General features: G+C 38.6%; 1 pseudogene; it reads right to left on the bottom strand.

Moving 5' to 3' along the window:
• The window catches only part of LOC118811221, a 35,655-nt pseudogene extending 9,039 nt beyond the window's left edge, over positions 1-26,616 (bottom strand).
• Between the last annotated feature and the right edge of the window lie 71 nt (positions 26,617-26,687).

Here is a 26,687-nt window from a genome sequence, read left to right as displayed (position 1 = left end):
AACTCCACACAGAAATGACCCAGGTCGCCCAGCCGGGAATCGAACCCAGGCCATTCTTGCTGTGAGGCGCCTGCTGTTTTAAACATCTTAATTATTGCTGATACCTTTGCTTGTCACCTTATATTTATACACCAGTGAAACAAGAATTAAAGGAATACACTCAGGTGTACTTAAAAAATGAAATATAAATATTAATATGATTCAGTTTAATGTTTATTTCATTACTCATTTCGCGGGAAACATTCATAGCTGCTTTCTAGACTTCATAACTTCAGAATGGTCCAGGCCCTCATTAGCGAGCTGTCATGGAGCTGTGATGTCAGCCTCGGTGAATAATCGAAAAATCACCCACATTCCTGATATTAGCTCACTGCTTTTAGCCTTCATATTCCAACAAAGGGTTAGAACAGTGAACAGCACTCAGCAGTCCCTGCCCTCAATAACCAGAGTGAGAAAACCCAGCTCTAACCAAACACAGGCCAAACATCCAGTGCCAAAATTAGTCAGATCCACTATAAAACTTGCTATTAGTTCTCTGCTTTAACATTCACATGGCAACCAAAATGTTAAGACAGCAATGCAGTTCACCCAACACAGTGATCAGCAGGACTTACCCTGTGTGTCCAGAGTGATTGTATGGTGGAAAGATTCAGTTAGTAATTCAGTTCAGAAAACCACCAATCAAATCTCTTATTTATGTCCATTTAAATGCCCAATTTAAATCCCCAACTGCACGTGCCGGCTCTGGAACTTCTTATTGTGTCTCAAACAGTCCTCTGACTGACTCTGACTCTGAGTTTAGTGCTAATAATCAGAAATTTATAGCTAAATACAGATAATAACCACACAAATGCACTTTGACTAACCTTCTGACTGCCTGATCAGAAATCTTGTGAGGAGCTCCTATGCATGCACTAACTCAGGTGATTATAATTAGCAGAGGTAGAAGAATTAATATCTGCAGTGGAATGGTGTGAATAACTGCATTTCCCCAACTGTATGTGGTAGTCGGTGTTGTAGGTGAAGTAACAGAAGCATCAGAGATCTCTGTAAATACAAAAGAAAAATGAAAAATAGCAATCATTGGACAACATTAACTCTCATTAGGTAGCATTAACAAAACAAAATGAATGGAATTTCAGTGCAATCCTACAGATTATTAAAAGTGAGATAAATGTGACGTAATTGGAGTTAGAACCTTCAAAGTCCAGGAGGATCCTCTGACCTGCACAGGTGACTCCAGCGTCCTGCCTGTGGGAGCAGTCAGTGTGTTCCTTCAGGGAATGAGGACAGTCCCACAGGTGAATCTCATTCCCTCTACACTTCACTCTGTTCAGCCAGATAGGCCCTTTACCAGCACCAAAGACAGCACTCCCATCAGCACTCAGCGCCGGCCCACAGCCCAGCTGCCTACAGACAACCTGAGCATCCCTGATGTCCCACTCATTAACACAGACAGACCCCCACTCAGCTTTGTGATACACCTCCAGCCTCCCAGAGCAGCTTCCTTCTTCTCCTCTCAGCCTGAGAGGCAGGTGATCTACATCACACACATCACACACAAGGAGATACAGAAACACTGACTATGCAGGACCGTCTCAGAATAAAATATAAAGCAAATATAGATTTTCAGTCTGTTTAGAACATGATCGTCACAGAGGGTGAAACAAAAGCCTTGTATGTACATGGGAAGAGGAGAATTAACATGTGATTAATGTTGTTTATATTATTGAAAATAATGACTTTATTTATTTGCAAGAGTCCTTACTTGAGCACTGTCTCTGATGGGGAGATGATGAGGAGCATTCCAGATGACTTTTCTGCACAAGATGATTTTCCTCTATGAATAAGTCAAAATAAGTTATTTACATTTAGTTACTGTCATAAATCTGTTTTGATTATACATTTTCATGCTTCACAGCAAACAGATGTCTACACATTCTATTCTTATTACCATATAAAACCACTACAATCTCCCTACCTGAGCAGGTAATGTGAGCCACCTCGTTGCGATTATCACAGTTGTTCTGTCTCCAGGGTGAAGATGGACAATGCCACAGAGTGGAGTCATGTTTCCTACATTTCAGATCATCCAGCCAGTTAGGAGCTGATTCCACTCTTGCTTTGGTAGGTCTCTCAGTGCCAGATCTTCCACAGCTCAGCTCTTGACAGATCAAACTCACTGTTTCTTCATCCATCCCATTTACACACACATTACCCCAGGTTCCATTGTAGAACACTTCCAGGTTCCCCTCACAGCCCTCAGTGAGTCTGAACTCTTTAAACTCTGATGAGAGAGAGATTCCTTAATATGACTCTGAAAGTCTATATTGAGAATGTTTTAATTAAAAATTTAATTAACTCATGCTGCTTGGCATCTTCTATAGTATGAATTTTGTTTTATACATTTCATGCTTTAACGCAAATTTCATATTTTTATGAACAATTTGTAATAGGATTCCAATGTTTGAACATGCACTCATTGAGCTTTGTTTTATGAACATTCAAACAGTTATGTACCTCAGCTTAATCCTCAATAAATATTATATGTTAAAGAACTGTCAGCGTAAACACGCTACAAAAAACAAAAAAAACAACCAGTATCAGTCAGTACACTTTACCTGAGCACACGACTCCTACATCCTCCTCGTGTCCACATTCACCCTGTCCACACAGCTGAGATCTACAGTTCCACAGGGACGTCTCACTCCCCTCACACTCCACCTTATATAGCCATATGGGTCCAGTTCCAGGTCCAAACTGGGCTGGTACCGGAGCACTGAGGGCCACTCCACACTGCAGCTGTCTGCACACCACCTGCGCATCCTTAATATCCCACAAGTCATCACTCACTGTCCCCCATGAGCCGCTGTGGAAAACCTCCAGCCGTCCTGCACAGTCTCCCCCAGAACCAACCAGCCTGATGGAGCTGTGAGCTGAATTAAATTTACCTACACACACACACACACACACACACACACACACACACACACACACACACACACACGAAACACACACACACACACACACACACACACACACATACACACACACACACACACACACATAAACACACACATACACACACACACATAAACACACAGCAGTTCACCTTAAAATTATTCATACATTACAGTTACCTTAGGTTAAGAACAATAAATTACCCATTGATCTTCTACATCATGAAGAAAATTCACAGTTAAATGAACAGTAAACATTACAAAATATTTTGATGAGAATTATTTTAAGAAGATTTTTAGCAACTTTTGTTATTCAACTTGCTGTAATTCCTACCAGAGCAGGTGATTGAGATCTGTTTTCCTGAACTGCAGGACTTCTCCATAACTTTCGCACTGCTGCAGTTTCCCAGATGAGCTTCACCCCCAGAACAACTGAAACCCGTCACACACATGTGTCTGTGTTCATGACTGGATGGAGAGGAGCTGGAGAAGCTGAACACAGAGCCACAGCCCAGCTGTCTGCAAATCACAGAGGCTTTAGACTCACTCCAGGAGTCAAGCAGAACTCTCCTCCATTCCTGCCTGAAGTACACCTCCACCCCCCCCTCACACTCCATCCCTCCAGACAACCGCACTCGCCCCTCATGAAACGCCAGAGAGGAACCTGAAGAGGAATAACACAATAAATAAAGTACATATAACACAATAAAGTACACATTTTTTTTGACTAATGATGCAGCAGTCCTAGTCATACATTTTTACTCTTTTAGAATAGCAGAGTTTAACAGTTTTCGTAAAATACAGTCACTCACCACTGCAGATGACTCCAGCATCCTGTTTATGAGAGCATGCAGTTTGACTCCATGATGAAATGGGGCATTTTGACAGGTGTGTTTCGTTCCCCTGACAATCAAACACATCAGCCCAGATCCGGCCACTCCCCTCCCCAAACCAGTCTGACCCCAACACAGCCACTGCATTCCCACACTTCAACTGACCACAGAGGACACTGGCAGATCTCATATCCCAGCTTACATCGCACACTGTGCCCCACTCACTGAGGTACTGGATCTCCACTCGACCAGAACAGGAGTCAGAGCCATGCACCAGCCGAGCCTGAGTGTGACCTGAACCAACATCACATTACAAGACTGAGCACGAGAAAGAACAAATCATATTTATATAATATTTGAGACCAACAGTTGCAAAGTTTACTAAAATTTAAAATGCCTTTAAAGTTAAATATATATTCTTTACCAGAGCACACCAGTCCCACATCACTGTCATGAGTACAGCTGTGTTTGGGCGAAGATGATGTTGGGCATAAGTAAGTCTCAGGTTCGTTGCCTCTACATTGAAGCTCCTCTGACCACACCTGACCCTCCCCTCTGCCAAAAGCAGCTGCTCCCAGCACCTCCACAGGAAGCCCACAGTCCAGTTCTCGACACATAACCTCTGCATCCTGCTGGTCAAAGTCAGTATCACACACTGTGGACCAGGTCCCTCCACGCAACACCTCCACTCTCCCAGAGCACAGATGAGGACCATCAGCAAGTCTGCACATGCGACCTATGAGTATTTGAATAATGTTAATACTTACATTAAGATTTAGGCGTGGTGCTATTTAGGTGTAGTGCTTGCTTTGCGGTTCATTTTTAGCATTCACGTTTAGCTGAACATGTTTTAGCTCTGAGAGAAATACATATTATCAAATTACTTCTTTACTTTAGATCTAACTGGGTTTTAGTCACATTACATCGTGCTCTGGATTGAAATCTCACTTTGAAGTCTCACAATGAAATTATATACATTTCAGTGAAAATTTCAAATTCATTCATTAACAATGAAAGTTTTGCTTTACTTTTTTTTTATTTTTCACTCTAAATTCTTGAACTGATCCCCACTTTGCCCTGACAGTTTTTTTTACAGTCTCAAGTTACTCTTAACAATCCCAATAAAAACAAAATCAATATCTAACAAATAAACAATTAAATAAATAATAAAAATAAACGAGTATGTTTTTGAAACGTATTTCTAAAATGCTTTAAATACAAAATATCTTTAAGCAAAGTTCATTCATTAAAACCAAACTCTTTAGATCAAAGATTTACAGACTAAAGAAAAAAAGATTAAAAAAGGATTAAATTTCTTGTGTCTAAACTTAAGACTGGTCATGAACATACAGATTTAACCTACACTGACAGATTGATTATTACATTAAGTCAAAACACCTTTATACTTGGCGGCCATTTGACAGATCTGACTTTATACACTAGAGATTGTGATGAGGTCACAAAGGTGTAAATGCAGTTTAGTTTAAGCAAAAATTTAAACTATAGAAAAAGTTTACATTTCAACATTTTATTTTAAAGGTAAATGTACTGCTTTAGTGAAATTAAATACTGTTTGTCATTGATTATTTCAGGCTGTCTATTAATATCTGTGATATTCTTGTTTATTTTTCAGGAGTGATTCAGCCTACCTGAGCAGGTGACTCCAACATCTTGATCATGAGAAGTACAGACTCCACCATACCATGACTTAAATCTACAGCTGTTCAGTGTAGACTCTGATCCACGACACTCCACTAATCCCATCAATATTGGTCCTGATCCTGGACCAAACTGAGAAATACCCTGAGCCTCTCCACAGTCCAGCTCTCTACACACCACTGCAGTATCTGTCATATCCCAGTCATAACCACACACTGTTCCCCACTGATCATTACGATACACCTCCACTCTCCCAGCACAGCGACTGCCCCCATTCACCAACCTCACACTGACTGTACAACAGAGAGAGAGAGAGAGAGACAGAGAGAGAGAGAGAGAGAGAGAGAGAGAGAGAGAGAGAGAGAGCGAGAGAGAGAGAGAGAGAGAGAGAGAGAGAGAGAGAGAGAGAGAATCAGACAGAGAGTGAAGGGAATACATGTCTTTTTATACTAATATAATTTGTAATTATATTTAGTTTACGTAATATGAAATGTTTCAATAATGTTTTAGCATTTTACTATTTAATGACCCTTTATTGTAAAGTGGGAGAAAAAGAAACAATAAAAAATACCATAACAATCTATAAGATTTAATTATTTATATTCTTAGTCATTTCCAACAAATAATCATAACAAATATATGTTACATTAATATAAAATAACATTAGATTCAAATGAGAAAATGCAGATTATTTTAGATTTGGGAATTTATCTGAATTTATTTACACATTATACAGACAGTGGGAGGTCTCTTACCAGCTGCGGTGAGTGTGATTATGGAGGAAAGAAGAATGAGAGACACACAGCTGTCCATCTCCCTCTGACCTGCACACAGTCCATTCAACTCAGCAGCAGAACAAGCTTCACCTCCAAACCCCAGAAAGACTGAAGAAACTGAGAGAGAGAGAGAGAGAGAGAGAGAGAGAGAGAGAGAGGGAGGGAGAGAGAGAGAGAGCGAGCTCCCCACAGCTGCCAGTCACGCTGACTATGACCTTATTAGAAAGAGGAGAGGAAATCATCAAACATTTTCAGTGACAAATCAGAGGAGGCGTTTTTTTCTTTCTCCATATTCAAAAGAGTGTCAGCGCATTGTGGTTTCTCTGCCGCTACTAAAACGGAAGCTTGACAGGAAATATAAATACGATTTACAGATTCTTATCAGCAGAATTACCACACAAAACTGCATGTACATCTGCTCATTTCTCAAATAAAGTTCACATATTTAAACTAATGTTTTACTCAGCTCCACAATTATTGGCACCCTTGGTAAAGGTGGGTAAAAATGTGTTTGTGGTTAATTACCTCAGTCTGACACAGAAAATATGAAGGAAATCAAGCCCTTTATTAAAGTTAATTTAGTATATGAAAAAAAAAACTCTTTTATTAATAAAATTACATGCATGTCATAGTTATTGGCACCCCTGCATTGAGTACTTTGTGCAACCACTATTTACCAAGATTGCCATTCTTTTCTTATAATGTTTTATGAGATTTGAGAATACAGAGCAAGAAATACCCCCCCCCACACACACGCACACACACACACTCCTAAATAAAGAATCTGAGCAGATCTTTCATGTTCCTGGACTCTCTTTTTGAACTTTTGTCTTCAATTCACCCCACGGTTCAGGGAATTGTCAAAAGCTTGATTCTGTGGTTATTGAAACATTTTTTGTGGATTTTAAACTTCTTATTATTGCTGATACCTTTGTGTGTCACCTTATATTTATACATCAGTAAAACAGGAATTAAAGGAATTCCTGAAAACTCAGGTGTACTTAATAAAATGAAATATAAATATTAATATGGTTCAGTTCAATGTTTATTTCATTACTCATTTCGCGGGAAACATTCTGCTTTCTAGACTTCATAACTTCAGAATGGTTACAGACCAGGCCCTCATTAACGAGCTGTCATGGAGCTGTGATGTCAGCTTCAGTGAATAATCGAAAAATCACCCAAATTCCTGATATTAGCTCACTGCTTTTAGCCTTCATATTCCAACAAAGGGTTAGAACAGTGAACAGCACTCAGCAGTCCCTGCCCTCAATAACCAGAGTGAGAAAACCCAGCTCTAACCAAACACAGGCCAGACATCCAGTGCCAAAATTAGTCAGATCCACTATAAAACTTGTTATTAGTTCTCGGCTTTAACATTCACATGGCAACCAAAGTGTTAAGACAGCAATGCAGATAACCCAACATAGTGATCAGCAGGACTTACCCTGTGTGTCCAGAGTGATTTTAAAGGACGAAAGATTCAGTTAGTATTTCAGTTCAGAAAACCACCAATCAAATCTCTTATTTATGACCATTTAAATGCCCAATTTAAATCCTCAACTGCACATGCTGGCTCTGGAACTTCTCCTTGTGTCTCAAACAGTCCTCTGACTGACTCTGACTCTGAGTTTAATGCTAATAATCAGGAATTCATAGCTAAATAAAGATAATAACCACACAAATGCAGTCACACTGTGAGAAATGTCTGTAAATACAAAACAAAAATGACAGCAATCATTGGATAACATTAACTACCATTAGGTAGCATTAACAAAACAAAATGAATGGAATTTCAGTGCAATCCTACAGATTATTAAAAGTGAGATAAATGTGATTTAAATGGAGTTAGAACCTTCAAAGTCCAGGAGACTCCTCTGACCTGCACAGGTGACTCCAGCGTCCTGCCTGTGAGAGCAGTCAGTGTGGTTCTTCAGGGAATGAGGACAGTCCCACAGGTGAATCTCATTCCCTCTACACTTCACTCTGTTCAGCCAGATAGGCCCTTCACCAGCACCAAAGACAGCACTCCCATCAGCACTCAGCGCCGGCCCACAGCCCAACTGCCTGCAGACCACCTGAGCGCCCTTGATGTCCCACAGATCACCACAGATGGATCCCCACTCAGCGTTATGATACACCTCCAGCCTCCCAGAGCAGATTCTTTCTCCTCCTGTCAGCCTGAGAGGCAGGTGATCTACATCACACACTTCACATAATCGGATTTCTGCAGTTATCTGATTATTCAAATAGTCATATAAACACCATACTCCGATCTAGAAATCCAATTAAAAAATCCAATAAAGAGAGCTGGATTTTAGCTCAGTAATTAGATTTCTCAGTGCATGTACATTCATACTCCAATTTCTATCAGATTTCTCAGTCTGGGGGAGCATGCACCAGAACAGACGGTGGATGTCGCGAAATAGCAGCAAAACACTTTTGGAGTGGTGCTAAAACCAAACACGAAATAAAGGATTTAAATATTCTTAATCTTCTAGATGATGTACATTCATTTTTTCAGGTAAAGTCGCTCGATGGCATGAAGTTTGAGTTTTACATTACGTTTACGTCACATCTTCTTCTGAGTTTATTGGCTGGTTGCAATCTGATTACTGCCTTACTGACTCATGTAAACTTGGAGTTTCTCATTAACTAATTTTCAAATTCATGTAAACGTGTTTATTGGATTATTGACAAAATCTGATTTTCTGCAGTTATTGGACTGACTATGTCCGATATATTTTGTTCAGGCAAAATATATATTTAATTCAGTTGTCCTTATATAGATCATTCCACATCATTACACTGTTTGGCTATTGCTACTGTATGTCAGACAAAAAACATTTAAATGTTCATATGAGTTTGTTTCTCAGTTTTGTTATTGTGAATTGTTCATTTTAAATCTATATAATGCTGGACTTCTAAGACTTAATTGTTTTTATTAGTTTGAGTTATGAAGACCTGAGGGGGGGGCTTGGTGTGTGTGATAGTGTATGCGATGATATGTGTAGTAGAGCTCTTTAGGTTTGTGTAAAAGTATGTGTCAACCTACAACCTCTTTCCCAAAAAAATGTATTTACAAAGACGTCACATGATGAATTTTATTGTTTTTGAAAATGATATGGGCATTTTGATTTTGACACCAGCAAAATGTTTCAAAAACATTGGGACAGGAGCATGTTTACCACTGTGTTGAATGACCTCTTCTTTTAACAATACTCTGTAAGTGTTTGGGAACCGAGGAAACCAATCGCTGTAGTTTTGAAAGTGAAATGTTTTCGCGCTCTTGCTTGATAAAAAAAAATTCAGCTGCTCAATAGTTCGGGGTCTCCTTTGTCATATTTTTCATCCCATAATGCGTCAAATGTTTTAAATGGGTGACAGGTCTATGTTGCTCCAAAATGTATGTATCGTTCAGCAATAATGGTGCCTTCACAGATGTACACGTCACTCCTGCCATGTGTACTAATGCACCCCTATACCATCATGAATACTGGCTTTTGAACTGTGCACTGGTAACAAGCCAGATGGCCTCTCTCCTCTTTAGCCAGGAGGTCACAGCGCCCATGATTTCCAAAGAAATTTCAAATTTTGATTCATTGGACTACAGGACACTTTGCCACTTCTTCTCAGTCCATCTTAATTGAGCTCTAGCCCAGAAAAGGTTGCGGATTTCTTGGATTCTGTTTATATACGGTTTCTTCTTTGCATGGTTTAACTTAGACAGAGTTTTAGCTTGTATTTGTGGATGCAGGGATGACCTGTGTTCAGAGACAGTGGTTTTCAGAAGTGTTCCTAAGCCCATGCAATGATTTCCACTACAGAATCGTGTCAGTTTTTAATGCAGTGCCGCCTAAGGGCCGAAGATCAGGCCAGCCCGTATTGGTTTTTGGCTTTGTGCTTTGCATAGAGAGATTTCTCTGAATTCTCTGAATCTTTTAATGATATTATCTACTTTAGATGATGAAATTCTTTGATAGTTAATTTTGAGAAATTCTTGCATTGTTGCACTATTTGCCTGTGCAGCCTTTTACAGAGTAGATCCTCATCCTCATCATCTTTACTTCTGAAAGACTCAGCCTCTCTGGGATGCTATTTTAATACCCAATCATGTTATTGACTTGTTGCCACTTAACCTAATTAGTTGTGAGATGTTCCACCAGGCATTTTTATTTAGAATTAAATAACATACCAGTCTTTTGTTGCCCCCGTCCCAACATTTTTGAAATGTGTTGCTGGCATCCAATTCAAAATGGGCATATATTTTTCAAACGACATTACATTTTCTTAATTTCAACATTTAATATGTTGTCTTTGTACTATTTTCGAAAGAGTTTAAATGATTTGCACATCATTGCATTTTGTTTTTATTTACATTTTGCATAGCATCCCAACAAATCACACATACCCTCTATGATTTGTAAATACAGTAAAACAGACAGAATATTTTGTCAATAATATCTTAGTTGGAAGAAAACAGGTTGGTTGGAACAGACACAGGTTTGACTTCTCACTGCACTAATGCCATCTTATGGATTTGCTTAATTCCACCATCTGCACACCTGATTTAATTTAATGAAGGATTGATTAGATAATATGGGTCTTGAATACTAACTGAATTTGGAAATTTTGAAAATAAACTAACATACACACATCAGATCACACTGGACTGTTTATTCATTTGTAATAATTGTAGTGTTTGAGTTTCTTTTTTAACAAACAGATGCTTACCGAGCAGATAAAGATTTGGGCATCATTATTAGTACTATTTTTAGATGAGGGCTATATAGCAAAAACATCAAATCAAGATACATGATATGTATTATGATATTTGGAAACACAAACAAAATGCATGGTGGTGTATCTAAAAACTGTGAATGGTTCTTATTCAGCCTTACCCATACTGCACTACACTAAATTAAACAGTTAAACAGGACTGATTACGCTCTCTATGTAAAGAAACATACAGTTCTTCTGTGTGCTTTAAGTGTGGACAATAGTCACAAAATGCACAGAAAAAATGTTTATCATGATATCAAACACACACACACACACACACACACACACACACACACACACACACACACACAGTGATACGCAAACTGAAAATAAGCCTATATTCTGCAATATATTTTGAGAATTTTAATGTGGGAATATTTAAAAAGAAAAAAAAATACACTTTCTAGAAATTTTGCAAAAGAGAAAGAGGGTGACAAATTTAGTTGTCAGTGAGCTTAAATGAGTTAAAGCTCAGTGATGAGTTTAAAACAGGTTCAGGTGTATGTGTGTGATGGTACGTGGGGTAGAGCTTGTTAGGGTGTGTGAGGATGTGTGTAGAAGAGCTGGTTAGGTTTGTGCTGAGGATGAGTTACAGATGTTCTCTTGTGTTCTGTTTAGGCAAAATCAGCTGATAAAGCTATGCTAAGAAGCAGAACCAGGAATATTTTGTAAGCAAAGGACAAATGTGGCAAAGTTAATGAAAATCTGTCTGACAATCAGCAAAAGAGGTCACTTTGTGTGAAAGAAAGTGTGGGTGAGTGTATGTGTGGTAAAGCTGCTGTGTGTTTGAGGGTCTAAGTCTAAGATCTGATTAGATGTGTGGAAAAGTGCGGTAGGTGTGTGGGGGGTGTGTGATAGTCCTGATTGGGTGTGTAAGCATGTGTGGAAAAGCTGCGTAGGAGTGTGTGTGGTATTGCTGATTAGGTGTGGGTGAGGATGTGTATGGTAAAGCTGCTTTGTTGTGTGCGAGGGTGTGTGGTAGAGCTGGTTAGGCGTGTGTGAGGATGTATGTGGTAGAGGTGGTTAGGTGAGTGTGAAGGTGTGCATGGAACAGCTAGTTAGTTTTCTGTGTGTGTGTGTGAGAGAGAGTGTGTGCTATAGAGTTGCTTAAGTGTGTGAGGATGTGTGTGGTAGAGCTGGTTAATTATGTATGCAATAGAGTTTGTTAGGTGTGTGTGTGTGTGTGTGTGTGTGTGTGTGTGTGTGTATGAGAGAGAAAGAGTGTGTGTGGCAGAGCTGGTTAGGTATAGGTGATGGTGTGTGTGGTAGAGCTGGTTAGGTGTGGTTCTGCTTTCCTGGTTCTTTTACTCCAGGTGTTCTGTCTCTGAGAAAAAGAGGGACAATGTAAGAGCAGTTACTTCTTCAGCACAGCTGCTCTTCATCTTCTCTGGTCTGTGTGGAGATCAGTGACTTAGCTGAGTTCAGGAGTGTTTCCATGTTCAGCTTCACCAGCTTTGTTGTGGACGCTGTCCAGGGTCCTACTGCTCCTTGAGCTCTGTGCTGCTGAAACAGAGCAGCTACAGCTGCCCTGAGGGCTTCAACCAACTTTGGTTCACAGATTCTCTGTGAGCATGTCCAGGTTTGTACACACTGTGTTTTGTCTCCTCAGTCAGTCAGTAAAAGCTTGTACTGGTGCAGGGCTGAGTTCTAGAGTTTAGGGGCATCTAAAGGATCAGTTTTGGGGTTCAGCTGAGAGCCATCTGTAGGTAGGATAGGTTCTGAAATCTCAGTTTACACAGAGAGCTGACCTGATGCCAGCTGAACTTTCACATGCTGTTGAAATACAATCCCATTTCCAAAAAAGTTGGGACGCTGTGTAGAATGTTGATAAAAATAGAATGCAATGATATGCAAATCATATAAACTATATTTTAAAGGAAAATAGTACAAAGGCAACATATCAAATGTTGAATCTGAGAAATTGTTTTTTTGTAAAATATATGTCCATTTGGAACACATTACCAAAAAGTTGTGACTGGATCATGTTTACCACTGTGTTTCATCACCTCTTCATTTAACAACACTCTGTAAGCATTTGGGAACTGAGGAGACCAACTGCTTTAGTGTTGAAAGTTAAATGTTTTCCCGTTCTGGTTTGATATAGGATTTCAGCTGCTCAACAGTTTGGGCAGTCTATCACAGAGAGGTGAACCCCTCCTCATCTTTACTTCTGAAAGACTCAGCCTCTCTGGGATACTCTTTTTATACTCAATCATGTTACTGACCTGTTGCCAATTAACGACCGGGTGTTTTTTTAGCACTACACAACTTTACCAGCCCTTAGTTGCCCTGTCCCAACTGTTTTGGAACATGTTGTTGGCATCAAATTTAAAATGTTTTATATATAAAATATAATATAAAATATTTTTCAAAAAACAATAAAATTTCTCAGTTTTAACTTTTGATATGTTGTCTTTGTACTATTTTCATTGAAATATAGGGTTTAAATGATCTCCACATCATTGTATTTTGCTTTTATTTACATTTTACACAGCATCCCAACTTTTTTGGAAATGGGGTTGTAGTTAACTCCTTCAAATCCCCCACACAGTACAAAAAGCTGTTTAGATACATTGTGCATAGGTTCACAGATGCCCCTCCTCTGATTTTCTGTTCAACCAACTTGAAAAGAACATTTCAGTGAATGGCAGGTGTCGGGATAATAGCACTGCTAGATATTATTGTGGAATCACCAGCTTCATGTCCAATTGAATGTGTGGCTCTACTTTAAATTCTGACGTGAAACAGGAACTGCAGCCACACAAGATCTCAACATCATTGATATTTGTCAATGTTTGTCTGTTAGAGTTACTTTAACTGGGTGAGATTTTGAAACTGGATGAATCTTTTCCTTCTATTTCCTTCTATGACATCATAATAACGACACACCTGATATGTGCATACTTAATGTAAATAAATACTGTATGATACATGTGTCCACAAGGGGGCAGTACTAAAGATCACAGGCTCATCCCCACACTACACCAGCCCAATTTATCAAGGGTAAGTGACCCCACACAAGGTAACTCAAATACAGGGTTTTACAGAATACAGTACAAAGTAACATTAGAGTAATGTGATGAATTTGTTCCTGTAATGAAGCAGAGTAACGCATTACACTTTAAATTCTTGTCATCACATTACAGCACAGGACACACCATAAATACATCAAGCCATCTAATTATACTAACATGAAACTAAAGGATAAAAGTCTCTGTGCAGAACAAGACAATAACACAACCTCTACTAAACAATCCAGACTTGATTTTCATTCAGAAACGTTTCTGTAAGTGTTATTATTATTCATATTATTCATAAAGATTTTATTTTGAAGACGCTGTTTCTGGACAGTTTCTACTGCCTTTTCAAATAGAATCAGCTGATCGTAATTTTAAGCAGCATAATTTGCCATATTTTGTTCAGAGAATGAGAGAGAATGTCTTTTAAATGACATTTACTGTGATTGGCTGTTTCTTTCTGAATAAATTATTCAATGGACTACAGGGTTTCACTAGTATGTTTCAGCTGGTACAGATCTGTATGTGTTTAGAGAGTCATGTAGAAGTAGAGTATTGAGTAGTGAGATTAATTTTTCCTAGAAGAGCAGAACGACAGTGAGCTGGTACCGATGCTGGTTTCGCCTCATGCATTGGCTGAAGGGATTTTAAGGCTGGCCAAAAGGTTTACATGAAGGTTCTCAGTGGGGCAGCTTGGCACTCCACAGTACCCTCATCAATCGCTCCTGTGAGGACACTTTGTAGTCACTCCAGTCTGGTGCCCAGATAGAGTGGGTTGGTGGATTTACTGGTCCGTTCAGCGATATGTCTATGACTGAGGTTGGTTAAAAGGTGCAAAAATTCTTTTGTAATAAGAAGGAGTGACAAACATTCATTCAAATTGATTTATTTAAATACCTTGTAGGCAAAACACTTTTATTAAGATTATAGTGCAAAGAAGAAAAAGGGAAAATAACAGAATAAAATGACAAAAATTAACACTCTAAAGAACCAGTTCTGCTTATGGCCTGAGATTTCTATGCCCTCTCACTGAGTATTCCTGTATGAACATTGGCCTTCACTGAAGTTAAGGTGCAGTAGAGGTTTCTTCTCCCTAAACCTCCTATTTAGCCTCAGAAAGACCATCTTTATACCCTGTGTATCTTTATACTTTGTGTTTAATGATAAACACAAAGAGAAAAGGGTACAAAGTACAGAATTATCTCTCAGACCACAATAATAGATTCCATATATTACATATATTATCATTATTATGTCTGTGTGGAAATCTCAAATTATCAGCATAATAATCTTACAATCATTACAGGCTTGCAAATAGCACAGGAGAGAAAGTCCTATTTTTCTTACAGTCTAGCGCAATATGAGGTGAGTATGCTTTATAATTTCTACATAAACCTGTTATAAGGAGCTGCCTGATTGTAAACATCAACACTGATAATAGAAAGCTGTCATAAACACAAACAATGGATTAAGTGATCAGTTCAAACACTTTCATGACAGTGAAGCAGTTCATTTTTTTCTAACTGTTGATTGCTGTTTGGAATTAAGTTTTCTTCTTGTAATGAAACGCAATGAAAATGAACAGCCCTTTAATTTGAGGGTCTCAAACATTAAACTGTGTTAAAAATAGGCATCAAGTACATTATTTCTCTAAAAAGAAAAATGATCTAATTTTAATACGTCAGAAACAAAATGTTATCATGAATATGAAAGATAACATGTTTTCATGAAGAGATGAGATGAGTCAATAAATGTTTCTAGCTGACTAAGAATAGTAGAACTCAATAAAAGTGTTATAAAAATGTTTAATTGTGATCTAAAATAATGTAATCTGTTGTGTTTGAAGAGGTTTGAATGTAGTTTCCTGAGGAAAGACACTGCCTGTGTGCTCTCAGTCAAATGATTCATCTCTGTCTGATGCTCCTCCTCCACATCATAGTCTGGAAAATGAAAATATTTAACTATTTCAAATAAAAATATACATATTTTATAGTAAATGTATTCTAATATGTTCAAAAAGTATTTCCCTGTTTAGCACTGCATTTTTCTACTTTAATCAGGCTGTTCAGTGCTGCCAGTGAATACTGAGTATATCACTGAACCTCTATACCTATACATACTGCGTATATTATTATATTAATATTATTAGGAAATATAACATGGGTTATGTTCGTAATATTGCCAAGCTTAGGGCATTTCAATCACCTTCTGATGCTGAGAAATTTGTACATGCATTTATTTCATGCAGGTTGGACTATTGTAAAGGTCTTTATGCTGGTTTACCTGCAAAATCTCTTCAGACACTTCTGTATGTACAAAAAACTGTGCAGCAGTTCTTACTTATACTCCACCTTGTGTTCATATAATTCCTGTACTAGTTAAGCTACACCAGCTTCCATGCTCATATTGATTTTTACTTTCCTATGCAAGTGTACCTCTGTGACCTTTCTTAGACCATCATGTTTAGACAGAGCCTACAATTTCTATGCACACGGTACAAAAATGCTCTGATTGACATGCTGTGACTTGGGTGCATGTGAAACGCAGTACCTACAGACGGACCTGTCTATGGACAATTCCCAATAAAGGTGTTTTATTAAAAACAATACACAGTGCACCTGAGTTCCGGGCAAAAATGTTGAGAAACTGTGCTTAAGCAGCTTTACTAACTTCTGCCACATAATGCCCTGAAACTAAAACCAGGTGGTGCTGTTCACTGGTAGGATGATATGTCCTCTTTACAGCCTATTTTGCGAAGCCAACTTATAAAATCAATATGTTAATGTTTATACCTGGCAATTCTATTGAGTCAAACAGAGTAATGTTGGCATATACAGACTTTAGTACCACAAATGTCAACTTTTTTGGCTCTGTTTTGTTAGTCTACATGAGCAGGGGAAGTGGCTGTGTTTGTGTGTGCTTAAAAACAGGCTACTATTGCGATATGTATTCCTTCATTATTTAGAATTAACAAGTAAGTAGTTTGGCTATTTTTAGCTAGCCAGATAGCTATTGCTATCCACTGTCAGAAAAATGCAGTGTGAATCTTCCTTAAACATGTAGAGAGGATAGTTTACTTAAGAACCTTCAAACTCTGTTGTAGAAGTGCACACTTTGCTGACTTCCTGTACACTTGATTTGAATCACTTACTCCACCCTCTACACTCATGTACATACACAACAAAATCAGCCACTCATCTTTTACCCCTCCTACATCCAGCAGTGATGACATCATCATAGTTCTCTGGTGTGTCCACTACTATAACATGGGAAAATAAATTAATAACCAACAAACCTGATGTTCTACTGTGCTGAAGCTGCAGTTGAAAATGAACTGTCAATATTAAGAACAAAATATACCTGTCATAACGTTGGAGTTTGGTCCAGTGGTAACAGCATCATCATAGTTATCTGTTATGTCTTCTGTCAAAATGTAGAGATAAAAGTCATTAAATCAGCATCAGTATCATCATTGACTGTGTTCATGTGATTACAGTACTGTTACATGAAGGGCCAGTTGCCCAAAACCAGATTAGGCCTAAGCCTAGACTATTGAAAAAACGAGTTTTCAGTAGTGATTCACCACTGGCATTGTAATTTAATCTAAGACTAGGCTTAATCCATGTCTGGGAAAGTAGCCCTATAAATCATACCTGTTACAACAGCTGAGCTCTGATCAACAGTGATGACATCATCATAATTCTCTGCTACGTCCTCTACACCAAAACACAGAGATATGTATCAAGGATCAGTAATCAAATTATACACAGCTGTTTCAGGTGTTTCAGCTATGATCATTAAACAATTCAAAATAAGCCTAATATTATCATAAGCCAATGTTACTAACATTAGCACTCAGAACTATCAACTATTATTTTCATTTAAAACATGAACTAAATATTTAGAAACACTGTAATTTAATAAATAATAAAACAATAAATAGATTTTGGACTGGATTCTACAGGTATGATAAACATGTATGCTGTAAACACCAATATAAATACAATCACATGCATTTGATTATTCTATCCTGACAGATTTTTAATCTCTACTTAATTTCTACTTCTTTCTAAACTAAAACCAAAACAGAAACATACCTGCTACACTATTAGAGATCTGTCCAGCAGTGATGACATCATCATAGTTCTCTGCTGTGTCCTCTTTTGCTGATTCACCTAAATCACGTAAAAGCAGACTGACTTTACAAACAGGGCAATCATATTTTTATATTGTGGATTAATATAAACATAATAAATTAAACGGATTAATTAATGAAGGAACCCACTTATCAGACCGCTGCAGGTGGTGACATCATTTATTACTTTTAATTTCATTACAAAAATACTCATTCAGAAGAACTGGCAATTTGATTGCAAATATCTCAATGATCAAAAGACATGTGATTTGATGATCTTTAACCAACCAATTAACTTAAGCTATAATTCAAAATTGAAGTTTAAAACTCATCTTCTATATCTGAAAAGAAATGTTTGGGCATTTCAGACCACAGCAATGTAAACAGACAAACAAAAAATCAAATTTCAGACCTCTATGATTTTAGGTTAGACAAGTTCCACAGCACTATAGGTGCAATTATAAACCAAAGAAATTAACCCATTTAACCCCAGGACTGCTAGTGGGTTCAGACTTTTAAACATGTGAATAACTCAATAATGCGAAATACCAGCGTGCAGTGTTTCCATGTAATGAGTGAATAATAAGCCTTAGATTGTGTTTGTAAATAAATGCTAATGACTTAAATGTAAATATAAATTAAAAAGTAGATGTAAAATGTAAAAAAAAAAGTTTCAACTATTGGATTTACTCTGGACCTAAATGTTTTTGGCATTAAAAAAAGAAACTTGTCTTAAGAAACATGGTTTTATAATGAATTGTTTTATCTCTAAAAGGTGATTGTAATATTGCTCAGTTGAATGGAGTTTAACACACGCTCTGATCTTCTTACCTTAGAGAAGCTCCTCATCCACATCCTCATATCCTGAATGCTGTTCTTCAGTGGGGATACTTCCTGTTAGAGGAGAGCAGAACAGACATCAAACATGTTCAGAATGCAGAACTACCCACAAACACGCTGTGGATCATTGTGAACTGGGTTGGTTACTAGAAATAATATCAGTGCAGACAGTAGAGGGAGCTCTCAGACACATTAGTCAATACTCACTGACTGACTGACTGACTAACCCATTTGCTCACTTACTTGGTCACAAACTTAGTCAATCAGTCGCTAGGTCACACATTCGGTCACATACTTGGTCTTTTGGTCATTCGGTCACATATTCAAAAACTTTGTCAATCATGTAGTCACTTTGTCACTCATTCGGCCTTGCTCAGTCTTTCATTCACTTACTCTGTCACTGTCTCACCTACTCACTCAGTCACTCACTCACTCAATCTTTTGGTCACTTAATAGGTCATCTGATTGCTCATTTGAACCCTTACTTGGTCACTCGGTTACTCAATCAGTCATGTTGATACTCTGTCGCTAACATGGTCACTCAGACACTCAGTCAGTCAAGATACGGTTTAACTTCAGCTGCCTAACAGATGCTTATCAGCAGAACAAGCACACTACACTACATGTAGACCTACTCTAAGTGCACATTTTGTCTATACACTTAAACACTTAACTCTTATTTAACTGATTCAGCTATACTGAAGAAATCATTCATTGAAAAGATTACATATAGCTTTGATCACTGGGCAAATGAGCATGCACTGCAGTGTGTTCTGTGATCTCAAATGTAAATATACATTAATACTTTATGAATGCTTCCTGTAGAACACTATATATATCATTCACTTTTTTGAATCAAGCCATTTCTTTTATTGATGGATCTGCGGTCGATCTCCTCATAGACTGCCTCAGTCAGAGCCTTACGCCTCCTCTTAGAGAGCACTGTCAGGGAGACAGAGAGAATCATGGAGTCAGTTCAGTAAAGAGTAGACTGATGACAGACTGAAGGACTAATGATGTTTAGAGAATGTACAGAAAGTGGATTGTAGATGATCTCTGAATCTCTCTACCTCTCCTGAGCACTCTGTTCTGGTAAAACAGCACAACCAGACGCACTAAGGCCAAGAAGAGCACAACTCCCAGAATCAGGAGAGACACTGGATAGATAGATGGAACAACTGGTCCAGAAGTTTCAATAATTTTTTCAATTAAAGTTTAGTATAATTGTATATAAATAATCAATGCATCATTTAATAAAGACTTCCAGATTTTTAAAACTGTAATAAAAGAGTTTTGATTGGAGTCAAAAACTAAAAAATCCTGACTCCTCTGACCTGCACAGGTGACTCCAGCGTCCTGCCTGTGGGAGCAGTCAGTGTGGTTCTTTAGGGAATGAGGACAGTCCCACAGGTGAATCTCATTCCCTCTACACTTCACTCTGTTCAGCCAGATAGGCCCTTTACCAGCACCAAAGACAGCACTCCCATCAGCACTCAGCGCCGGCCCACAACCCAGCTGCCTATTGACCATGTTTGTTTGCAAGTGTACTTACTTGAGCACTTTCTGTGATGAGGAGATGAGGAGCTTTTCAGATGGCTTCGTAACAGACGATCATTTTCATCTTCTATGAATATGGTAAGGTCTTTCATTAGCTACTAAATATATAAAGCTGTTTTGCTTATATATTTCAATTCTGTTCAGCTGGTGCTTTAATTTATTTAATGAAGCCAGATTTATTCCTGATGTGATTTATTTTCAGCACACACAGGGAAAATTCATAAGAACATTAAAAGTTGCCTACTTGAGCAGGTAATGTGAGCCACCTCATTGTTTTTATCACAGTAGTTCTGTTTCCAGGCGGAAGACGGACAATGCCACAGAGTGGAGTCATGTTTCCTACATTTCAGATCATCCAGCCAGTTAGGAGCTGATTTCACTCTTGCATTGGCCCAGAACTCACTGCCAGATCTTCCACAGTTCAGCTCCTGACAGATTAAACTTGCTGTTTCTTCATCCATCCCATTTACACACACATTACCCCAGGTTCCATTGTAGAACACTTCTAGATTCCTTTCACAGGCCTCAGTGCGTCTGGTCTCTTTAAACTCTGTTGGGATAAGGACTTATGCTAAACTTTGCCTTTAAATGAACATGTTTTTGGGACGTTTTAGGAATTCATGTTTATTCTATAGAAATTAAATATCTAGTATTCCCTCAAAAGAATAATTATACTTCTTTGCATGTACAAACAATAATGTCCTTAAAGAAATAGTCTGCTGCAAAATGAGGCTAGTGTAGCCAGGCATAGACAATTTGTGGGACCACCTGGCGTCTGTCTGTGCACGCGACCGTTTGTGCACATATCTAAACATAGCTAACAAGTGCGGGAAGGCTAGGTAACCCAAAATCTTTACTCTTAACACAAACTTCCATTAACCTTGTAGCTCCTCAGTAAAACTGAAGAACCAAGCACACCAAACGTGTCTTTCCTGAATGCTGACATCTGGGGTGAGAGGAAAATTGTGTAAATAAATGATTTAGTGAATCAATATTGTAATATCACTTTACCTGAACACACAATGCCTACGTCTTCTTTGTGTCCACATTCGTCCTCTTCACACAGCTGAAATTTGCAGCTCCACAAGGACGCCTCGTTCCCCTCACACTCCACCTCATTCAGCCATATGGGTCCAGTTCCAGGTCCAAATCGTGCTGGTACCAGAGCACTGAGGGCCACTCCACACTGCAGCTGTCTGCAGACTACCTGCGCATCCTAAATATCCTAAAAGTCATCACACACTGTCCCCCATGAGCTGCTGTGGAAAACCTCCAGCCTTCCTGCACAGTCTCCCCCAGAACCAACCAGCCTGATGGAGCTGTGAGCTGAATTAAACTTACCTACGCACACACACACACACACACACACACACACACACACACACATAGACATAAACACAGATATAAGAGAACTGAAATTCTGAGTGTAACAATACAATAGTACAGATGCTAAGTAATGGGCAATAACACTGGAACACGCACTTGCCCCTCATGTAACGCCAGAGAGGAACCTGCAGAGGACATAATCAGTTAACTTTCTGAACTTCTCCTCAACACTTCATATTTTATTGAAGGTTCCTCAGACTTCAACAGGCATTTTTGACATGGTGTATTTTACTGTGAGATGGACTACATGATTCTGAGATCTCATCACTGCAGATGACTCCAGCATCCTGTTTATGTGAGCATGCAGATCGACTCCATGATGAAATGGGACATGCTGACAGATGTGTTTCGTTCCCCTGACAGTCAAACACATCAGCCCAGATCCGGCCACTCCCCTCCCCAAACCAGTCTGACTCCAACACAGCCACAGCACTCCCACACTTCAGCTGACCACAGAGGACACTGGCAGCTCTCATATCCCAGCTTACGTCACACACTGTGCCCCACTCACTGAGGTACTGGAGCTCCACTCGACCAGAACAGGAGTCAGAGCCATTTACCAGCTGAGCCTGAGTGTGACCTGAATCAAAATCATGATCATGGATAAGGTAATTCAATGCCATCTACTTTGACAAGCAGTGGAAAAATATTTATATTTTAAAAATAAATCTTGTTGAAGTGAATCTCAATTAAAAATGTATTGTTTACCAGTACACACCAATCCCACATCACTGTCATGGGAGCAGTTTTGTGAAGGTGATGTTGGACAGAAGTAAATCTGAGATTCGTTGCCTCTACATTGAAGCTCCTCTGACCACACCTGACCCTCCCTTCTGCCAAAAGCAGCTGCTCCCAGCACCTCCACAGGAAGCCCACAGCCCAGCTCTCGACACACAACCTCTGCATCCTGCTGGTCAAAGTCAGCATCACACAATGTGTACCAGGTCTCTTCATGAAGCACCTCCACTCTCCCAGAACACAGATGAGGACCATCAGTAAGTCTGGACTTTCAGTGACCTGTGAGTATTTGAAATGCATTAACACTTAGCACAGTTTAGAAAAAATAGTAGGTTTATAAAACTTGACCCATGTATAAAAGTAATTTTTTAAAGTTATGATGACATTTAGGTGGATTCTAGTCTTTGTGGTTTGCCTTCAGCATTCACATTAGGCTGATTGTTCATTCTAAACATGGATCCAGACAGAAGCATAGTTCCTTCATGAATTAATTAGACTAATGTTTATTTCATGATAATATTTTTTATTTATTTCACATTTTTTACAATTACTTTTACGTACCTTCTGTGAGAGCCACTCATATAAAAGATTCAAGTTAACAAAACTCTTTAGAAAATGAATCTGATATTATGATATTGATGCTGTTATGTTCATTCATGACAAATGACTGACTGAAGTTTACCTGAGCAGATGACTCCAACATCAGAACCATGATGACAGTAATGTTCACCCCATCCCTGTGATTTACAGATCTTCAGTGTAGATTCTGATCCACTACAGTCCACATAATTCATCCAGATTGGTCCTGATCCTGGTCCAAAGTGAGCATAACTCAGTGCATCTACAGCCTCTCCACAGCCCAGCTCTCTACACACCACTGCAGCATCACTCATATCCCAGCCATGACCACACACTGTTCCCCACTGTCCTCTACGAAGAACCTCCACCCTCCCAGCACAGTGACTGCCACCATCCACCAACCTCACACTGTCTGTATGTTAGAGAGAGAGAGAGAGAGAGAGAAATTTCAGCTCCACATCAGAAAAGGGTCTGAAAAGTTATAGCAGTGCTGGGAGAAATGTTAGAGAAGCAGGAATCACAGTAATACTTCTATAGAAAATCATATTAATTACATTCATGAAATTAAAGGAAACTGCAGAGAATCTTATGTCATTACTGGTATAACTTTAGAAAGATACATGTTAAACATCAAATACAAATACAAATAGTGCTTACCAGCACACACCAGTCCCACATCACTGTCATGGGTGCAGTTTTGTTTGAGTAAAAAAGAAGTTGGACAGAAGTAAATCTGAGATTCGTTGATCATGATTACCAGGGGAACCTTAATATATATATATATATATATATATATATATATATATATATATATATATATATATATACATATATACATGTGTGTGTGTGTGTGTGTATATGTATTTATGTATGGTTATTATTACAATTTATGAACTTGTAATGATTACGTAATAAAACTAAATACTATAAAATTGAATGTTAAGGATACATTTTTTCCTCATGGAGAAGAACAATGAAATTTAATAAAACATACCTGAACAAATGACTCCAGCATCTGATCATGATCACAGTCATGTTTACCCCATCCTGGTGATCTACACTTCTACAGTGTAGACTCTGATCCACTACAGTACACATCAACCATCCAGATTGGTCCTGATCCTGGTCCAAAGTAAGCTTCACTCAGTGCATCTACAGCCTCTCCACAGTGCAGTTCTCTACACACCACTGCAGCAGTTCTCATATCCCAGCCATCATCACACACTGTTCCCCACTGTCCTCTATGAAGAACCTCCACTCTCCCAGCACAGTGACTGCTACCATCCACCAACCTCACATTGTCTGTATAACAGAAGTCAGAACAGACAGATATTTATGCACATGGCCATAACTATGAAAACATTGAGTTCTGAACCTCAGTAGACTAATTTTTTTTCCTCTACATGATTCCAGTCATGAGATTGTGGACACAGCAATGTCCTAATTACGTTGTAGCCTACTAGGCAGAAAAGCTTTCATCCCAAAACTACTCAATAATCCGTGACACACGGACTCTCAGCTGACCTCAGATCAGTTTGGCAATGAAATTGTTGCCCACTGTGTTGAGCTTGCAGTAGCTTCCCAGTTTGGGCAGAGATGATTTACAGTCTTTGATTTCGGCTTCAAGTTCCACAGATGGCAATATTAATAAACAAATACATCTACTTTTTCAGTCATCTATGGAGTCAACTCAGTTAATAAAACAGTAGTTGCAGTATAAAACAGTAGTTTTATATATATATATATATATATATATATATATATATATATATATATATATATATATATAGGGCACATTTCTATAAAATTAACGATAGTAATAACTGCAATAAAATTTTGATCCTGTTTTTGGCCTGTTTTTGCTTAAAGATACACAGAATTCAAGAGAAAGTATACACTAAACATCATATGTAGCACATCTGCAAGAGAGTTTAATACCAATTAGTGAAAATGTTCCTCTTACCTACCAGCCCCACATCACTGTCATGGGTGCAGTTGTGTTTGAATGAAGATGATGTTGGACAGAAGTGAACCTGAGATTCATTGCCTCTACACTGAAGCTCCTCTGACCACACCTGACCCTCCCCTCTGCCAAAAGCAGCTGCTCCCAGCACCTCCACTCTCCCAGAACAGTGAGAACCATTAACCAGCCTGACTCCTCCTAAAATATGAGAGAGTAGTGATTATGCAGTACTGGACAAGATTATATTTAATAAGATTATATTTAATAAAAATGTACAAAAGCACTTAAAGCCCCCCCACCCCCCAAAAAAAGTTTCCAAAGACAATAAGGAGTAAGGCAAGTTCCATTTGGATGTTTTAAGAAATATATTAATTAGTGAAATTTCTGAAATGCTAATGATGGTCATTTTATTTTTGACTATTAAATGCTGATTATAAATTTTATCTCTGTGAACAAAGTACTCAAATTTAGTAAAACCTACCTAAACAAATGACTCCAGCGTCTTGATCATGATTACAGTAATGTTCACCCCATCCTGCTGATCTACAGTTCTTCAGTGCAGACTCTGATCCACTACAACCCACATTTTTCATCCAGATTGGTCCTGATCCTGGTCCAAAGTTAGCATCACTAACAGGCTCTCCACAGTGCAGCTCTCTACACACCACTGCAGCATCTCTTATATCCCAGTAATCACCACACACTGTTCCCCACTGATCATCATGAAACACCTCCACTCTCCCAGCACAGCGACTGTCACCATCCACCAACCTCACACTGTCTGTGTAACATTTATTCAGAGATATCAGACAGTATGAAGTATATGCTGAACATCATAGGTAGCACAACCATAAGCAAATTTAACACTAAATATAGTGGCAACACGCAGGGTCCAAGCACAAATCAACTCAGTGAAGTCTAATGCGCTGGACAGGGGCCTTTTCACAGACAGAGGATAAATGATAGAGAGTCAGATTTTATCAGAAGTAGACCAACTTCCAAAGTGACAGAGCACATTCAGCAGAGGGATCTGATGCTAATGCTGATTGTGGTGTTCTTCCAGATTTTCAGGTAAAGGGTGTTTTACAGTTTGACACACACACACAAAAAAAAAACGGTGTTATCAGGAAACATAATTTGGAAAAACAAATTACTTCAAACATATGTTACTTAATATATATAACTACAGGTTATGTAATTAACAAAATAACATACTTTTTTACATTACCTAAATTTAGCTCTTGTAATTATTTGATAAAAATACAGTTTGTATTAACTTGTGTATTCATTAGCCTGGTACCAGAGCACTGAAGGCCACTCTGCACTGCAGCTGTCTGCAGACCACCTGTGCATTCTTAATATCCCACAAGTCATCACTCACTGTCCCCCATGAGCCGCTGTGGAAAACCTCCAGCCGTCCTGCACAGTTTCCCCCAGAACCAACCAGCCTGAAGGCTACATT

The sequence above is a fragment of the Colossoma macropomum genome, unplaced genomic scaffold (assembly GCF_904425465.1).
Source record: "Colossoma macropomum unplaced genomic scaffold, Colossoma_macropomum, whole genome shotgun sequence".
Classification (NCBI taxonomy): Eukaryota; Metazoa; Chordata; class Actinopteri; order Characiformes; family Serrasalmidae; genus Colossoma; species Colossoma macropomum.
The sequence above is the reverse complement of the archived record's forward strand: the minus strand, read 5'-3'. Positions and strand labels throughout refer to the sequence as shown.